This window comes from Parus major, chromosome 3 (assembly GCF_001522545.3).
Source record: "Parus major isolate Abel chromosome 3, Parus_major1.1, whole genome shotgun sequence".
NCBI lineage: Eukaryota > Metazoa > Chordata > Aves > Passeriformes > Paridae > Parus > Parus major.
In genome coordinates, this window is record NC_031770.1 from 49,815,533 (window position 1) to 49,822,047 (window position 6,515).

Below are 6,515 nucleotides of genomic sequence, written 5' to 3' on the forward strand. Positions count from 1 at the left end.
GCCTGATCTAAGGGAGTGGAAAGGAGATGAGTCCCAAGAGAAAGCCCTAAGCTTCTCATTCAGCCTGTGCCTAGAACCACTTCTACCACAAGGTATGTAATTCCTACATAGCAGAAAGCCAAAGCTCTCTGCTTTCCCCAGCTGCTTACAAATTTGGGAGCGGATTCATTTTTCTCGGTGGAGATTTGATGATAGGTGAAGAAGGACTGTCTCTGGACACATGAAGAGCTCTGATACTGAGGGCTATTTTATATCTATGTGTCATATTTATGAACTGAAAAAGTGGCTGTCATGGGCATCTTTTGCCCCATGTTGATGTGAAACCCAGAAGAGAAGAAGGATTTTTTGCACATGGCACAAAAGTAGAAATAGATATTCTTTACAGTTTCATAGTTCAATAAACTAATTATGCACAACTGGGAAAAGCCAAGCAGAGAAAGCCAAAAACTAATGAAAACAAATCAAATATTGGAGACCTTGATCAGTTAATAATTCGGATGAATATCTCACTTCACAAAGAAAATATATTCTTCTGGTAATCTGGAGAGAAAGAGAGAGAGAAATAGATGACAACAAGAGTAAAAGCTTTCTGTAAGGGAAAAACACTGAGACTATATCTATACAAAACATGCCTGTGACCATTACCTAGCTCTGAAGCCAACTGGCACAGACTGGCTTGTGTCCACATTATTAAATTCTTGCTTTCCAGGCAGTGTGGCTGAACACAAATTGCCTGCTGGGATTGGCCTTTGGCCTATGCTATCCCCAAACCTTGCCTGGGAAATGTTCAGGAGAGTGCTAGCTGCCTGGAGCCAAAACATGCCAGGAACTGTTGTAGCAATTTGACTCTATAAATAATTGAGCTACAGTGCCTGAGAACATTATGTAGCACTGGTTAATTTGCTAGGAGAGCTAAAGTCCACGATTTTAGCTTGGAATGGAAATCTTGGGCATCTTATAGAGCCCTGAGAAATGGAAAACCCTAGAGCACCCAACAGACACAAGAGAATGCTGTTGTGAGGGAGGCAGCCATCCACAGCTGCACTTAAATAAGAAAAAGCTCATATCCTGCCACACGTAATGGAAGTATGAAGTAGTGGGATGTACATCTACACCTCTGGAAAGGGCAAATGGATCATACTGGAGTGACTAGGGGAAAACAATCCACGGAAAGGAAGATTTTCAGAGCATACCTCATCGTGCTTCAAAGCTGAGCACAACTAAACCTCCCAAAGATACTCAGTGAGAAAGAAAAAGAGGTACATGCACTGCTAACAGGTATGGTCTCAAGGCCACAAGGAGCAGGGGGCCCAGAGGGCTGGTATGGGCTGGAGCCTGTCAGGAAGCACCCTCCAAAAGGCCTGTTAGACCTGACCATGCCTGGAGGTTGGTTGGGCACCTCAGGAGACCAAGGTCACGGCTGTCATTTAGAGAAAAGCACTGAGAGAAGGGGAGGCAAGGTGGGCAGTGCACACCAAGCTCACAGGAAGTCTGCAGACCAGTCCTGCAGGGCAGCAGGAACTTGGCCAGATCCATCCATAGGCAAGGAATGGCTGTCCCACGGTAACCACTCTCCTATATTCCCTGCAATGACAGCATGGATGTGTCAGGACTTCAGTGACAAAGGTCTGGAAACTACTGCATACATCTCCTGTAGAAATGAAGCCTTCAGACCCTTCTAGTTTAGATCCTTTGCCAATTTAAGAGACTCAGAGATGTTCATACACTGGTACCGGTCTGGGCATGGAAATGTGCACAAGGTTTCAGTGGTTTCTATCCCTGGCAGGTCTGTGTCTGAGATAGTTGTATAAGTACCAGCACTTACATAGAGTAGTGTCTAAACTCAATTTTCATTGTACTCAAGCAGACCATCATGGTCACCACTGATGTGACTAATTTCTGCCACTGTCACTTGCAGTTTTAGGAGGCAAGCCAAGTTCTGAAATTGGGGATAGAAGTTCTCCCAGTAAATGTTTCAAACTGCCCTTCTCCTAGCACCTGAAAATTCTATTTCTGTGTGAAGATCTGACAGCACAGGCCACAGAATCCACCATGTCCAATTCCTCTGCAAAGCATGGGGTAGGGCAGCACAAGGGACAAAAGTGTGTGTTTAGTTGTCTACTTCCTTTATGGTACCTGATCTGGCAGACAGATCTTTGTTTATGAAGAAAAATTAAAAGTCAGGAAAGAGGATGTTTTATGTGGTCACGTTATTGTTCTTGTTCTTGTTCTTCCTCCCCTGGATGAGGACTGGCAACTCCCTGAAGGTCAGATTTTGTAAAACGATCTCCCTTGAAGGTCAGGTTTCGTAAAATAAGTTTTTATTAGTTGTGAAATATTTCCCTGCTTTTAAAAAAATACTAATGCAGTTTCATGGTTTTTCAGAGGGAAACCTAAAAACTTACAGCTGAAACACAATAAAATAGCAACTGGTGAGCAATAGTCAGAACCACTGGATAGAAAGCAATTAAAAGAAAAGTAAAATAAATTAAAAATAAAAAGGTACCAACACAAACAAAAAAAAAGCCCACAAAGAGTAAGTTTGAAGAAAAGTAATTTTGCATGGCCAAAAACACAATCCATTTTTTATAACACACATATCAGCTTCCTTTTATGGATAATTTGTAAGTGTTTCCTCTGGTGGTGTGACTAAGGCACTATTGAATCCTCATGTACATCCCTGACATGGGAGAGGGTTTTCTGGAAGTATTAAATGCATTCAGAGACCACAGTTCCATTCCTCCCCTGTTTTCTGAGGACTTTCTTATCTCTGTCTTAAAAATTGAGTCTTACCTGTTTTTAATAGTTTACAAGGCATCAGGACCAGACTCTGTGCAAGTCTCTTGTTTATCAAGAGATCCATTAGGTTTTGAGTTGTGGTTCTCTACAAATGATCTTCACCCTAAACACTAAATTACTGCATTTCTTGTTGTTTTTCCCTTGCTCCTCTGGCAGTCCCTGATGCTGCTCTGCCAGGTAACTTTTAATATGTATGCATCAACAGCCACAATACTTTGAGAAAAAAAACAGACAAACATAAAAAATTTAAATCAAAATATAGATTTATAAAATACAGATGTAAGGCTATATAGAACCCTATCCTGAACATACCACAAGTTCAGAGGCTTGGGGGATCTATGCATAGATTTTGGCACCACAGTCTCAACTGATGATACTTATTTTTAAGAAGTTTTGCCTGTCAGCCAAACTTTACTCTTCTGCAGATGCACTGTGGTTATCTAGGTGCCTACTTCAATGTAATACCAAGCAAAAAGGGTTTGTTTCAACTTCAGAAGAGAGAAGTGAAAGGCATGAGAGAGAAGATTTGTTGGGGTAAACAGGCTATAGGCACTTTTATTCACACTTCTGATGTCCTCAGTTCAGCATCTCCAACTCAGCAGTTTTTGGATGCTGATCACTTGTTGGATGGGAGCACAGATATGGAAACAGCTCCATCAAAAACTGTATCACCTCCCTGATGTGACAAAAGATAGGCAATTCCTTTTTGTTTTATTTATTTTACACAAAAACCTTTTACAGTTTTAATCAAACTGATTATTTGAAAAAATAGGGAACACAAAACCATTAACAATTAAACAACATTTAATTTTCTATTTTTAAAAAGTGGTTAAGCAATGGGGGGAAGATCCTTCTGTGAATGTTGGAGTGGTTTTGTTTCATTTTTTCTCTTTGGTTAAAGTGTAGCTTTTAACTCAATTATTCCAATATGCAGATTTCTTTTATTATTATTATTTTTGAGACCATTTTGTTCTTACTCTGTTTCCCTCTTCAAAATACATTAAGATGGAACTTAAGGACACAGTTTAGTGGTGAACTTGGCAGTGTTAGAATTATGATTGGACTCAGTGGCCTTAAAGGTCTTTTACAACTTAGTTTTTCCTATGATTTTATGACTGTAAGGCTTAATTCAGCCACTTAAACATAGATATTTATTGCTTTTAAGATGCCCTAGGATGTCTCACCTGACCTGTCCTGCTGGTCTAATAAAATATGAGTGTTCAGCAGGTTCTGGGTCAATTTTAGGCAGTACAGTGTAGATGTCTCTAGGTATTTCTAATACATTGAAAGCAAAGCAACAAACTGAAATCCTTCAATTTCACACAACTTCAGTGATAATTGTCTGCTTACATTTTAGTATTTAGCTTCTACTTAGGTACTAGTTGGCTGCTTCTGTTCCAGACCCAAGAAGGGGGTTTTGTGCCCCCAAAGTACCCATTTCCCTCTCTCAATCTTGCCCCTCTGTTTTCCCTGGAAGCAGCACGATGTCATCTTGTGACAGCATTTTCCAGCCCAAACCCACTCCTGCCTGCCTCTGCAGGAAGGAAAGTGGGGCTTCAGAGAATAGAAAATACAAAATTTAAAAAGTTGGATAGGAGCAAGTAAGAAAATATGAAAGAAAGTTGGAGGGAGGCTGAGCAAGACACATGCATTTTAAGAGACCCACATCCTTAATAAACTCCTTATTAAACACTTTTGCTTGGAGAGTAGGGCCCAAATCAGGGCAGCTGAGCAGGCAGATGAGGTCTGGACCTGAGGCAAGGGGTAGCAACCTATTAAAAAAAATTACACTTTTTTTTTCCCATTTCTTTTTTTTTGCCCTCTGTGACTTCAAAGAAAAACGATTTGCTCATTTGGTAATAACTGATGGGAACCGTGAATTACTGAGCAAGGCCCCCAGCCTAATGTTTATCTCCTCACCAATAAATCTCTAAACTGAAGCAATGAAGCTAAGTACTGCTGCTATTTCTGCATTTTATTTCCATATTAATCAAAACACAAGCTTACCCCCACCTCTTCCCTGGCCCCATGCAGCTGGAGAAGACTCTGGTGTGAGGTGACTTGTCAGATGGGGGGGTCTGGTGGGATGGGAGAGCAAGGGAGAAAAGAAACCCCACAACTTAGAGAGTTGAATACCAGTGCCTGGCATTTCGGCTTCAAATGTGTGGCAGACCCCTGGAGGCACAGGCAGCAGGGTCCTCCCCCATGGGAACTAGGAAACCCTGGGAAGGGAGGGGTTGTTGCTTTCCCCTGAGACAAGGAGCAGCACCTGTCTTCTCCACACCACAGCTGTGCTGGGACCCAGTGGTCGACAAGGGGATGCACAAGTGATCTCCATCCAAGTCTGATTTATATTTATATTTATATTTATATTTATATTTATATTTATATTTATATTTATATTTATATTTATATTTATTTATATTTGTATTTATATTTATATTTATATTCACATAAATGTATTTTATATACATGCATGCAGATATTACTCCTTTTTGTGGTGGAAACGAAAGGAATTTCCTGAGACCACCAAGCTCTCCTCATCTATCCCAGAAGCTGTCTTAGTCAAGCTGTGTTGTGCCATAGCAAGCCACGCTGTGCCCCATCCCCACAGCTCCATCAGCAGGGCAGGGATGGGGCCAGAGGGTGGATGCTGCCAGGTTCTGCCACCATCAGATCATTCCTCCTTTCCTGTTTCTATCCCTCACTCACCTTCCCTTGCCCACTCTGTAAAAATTTCTGTTTCATTTATTTCTCATGTGTGTTTGTGAAGGGAAACCCGCTCAAAGAAAATCCACAGTTCTCTGTTCTGTGCCCATGGGCAAGTCTCTCCAGAGGTTTTTCAACTGTTGGTTGGTCAGTTATTTGGAGAGGGGAGGGGAGGGGAGGGAAGGGGAAGGTGCGGGAAGGTGCGGGAAGGTGCGGGAAGGGAAGGTGCGGGAAGGGAAGGTGCGGGAAGGTAAGGGAAGGGAAGGGAAAACTGGGCCAGAACCCGGAATGTCTGTGTGTGGCTGAGTGGGGATCAAATGTCTGCAAAGAGCCCTTTTGCTGAGGGAAGGGGCCCTCAGACCCCAGGACCGAAGGGGCCGAGCAATGGAGATGCTTCAGGGGGTGTGGCGGGTCCGGGTACCCGCTGCCGACTCCTGCACGAGGGGTGACTTCGTCCTCCTCTGGGCTCCATTTACAGCCAACCCCCGCCCAAGGCTACCCCGCTTGCCCCGCTCGGAGGGGAGGGATGCAGAGCCGGAAAAGATGCGGAGTCGGGGAGGATGGGGGCCTGGATGGAGGCGTGGTTTTGAGCCGTGTCAGCACCGCATGGAAGGTGCGTCGGGGCCAGTCGGATAGGCTGAGGAGGGACCGGCGCTGCGCAGCCCGCTGCTCCTCGCCTTTCCCCGGCTCCTGTTTGCCCTCTGCTCGCTTTCCCTCCGCCAGCAGCGGGGAACAGGGGGGAGTGTGTATTGAGAGTGCTGTAGCTCCCGAGGCCCAGCGGGGGCTCCAGGCCAGACTCTCCCCGGCGGGCGGGTCCACACCCTGCACAGAACGCCAAGCACAGCTCCCGCGGCAGCTGGGGGTCACCCACCGGCCCCCTCCTGGACAGCAGCGCTCAGTGGTGCACAGGAGGGAGGGAAGGAAGGAGGGAAGGAAGGAGGGAAGGAAGGAGGGAAGGAAGGAGGGAAGGAAGGAGGGAAGGAAGGAGGGAAGGAAGGAGGGAAGGA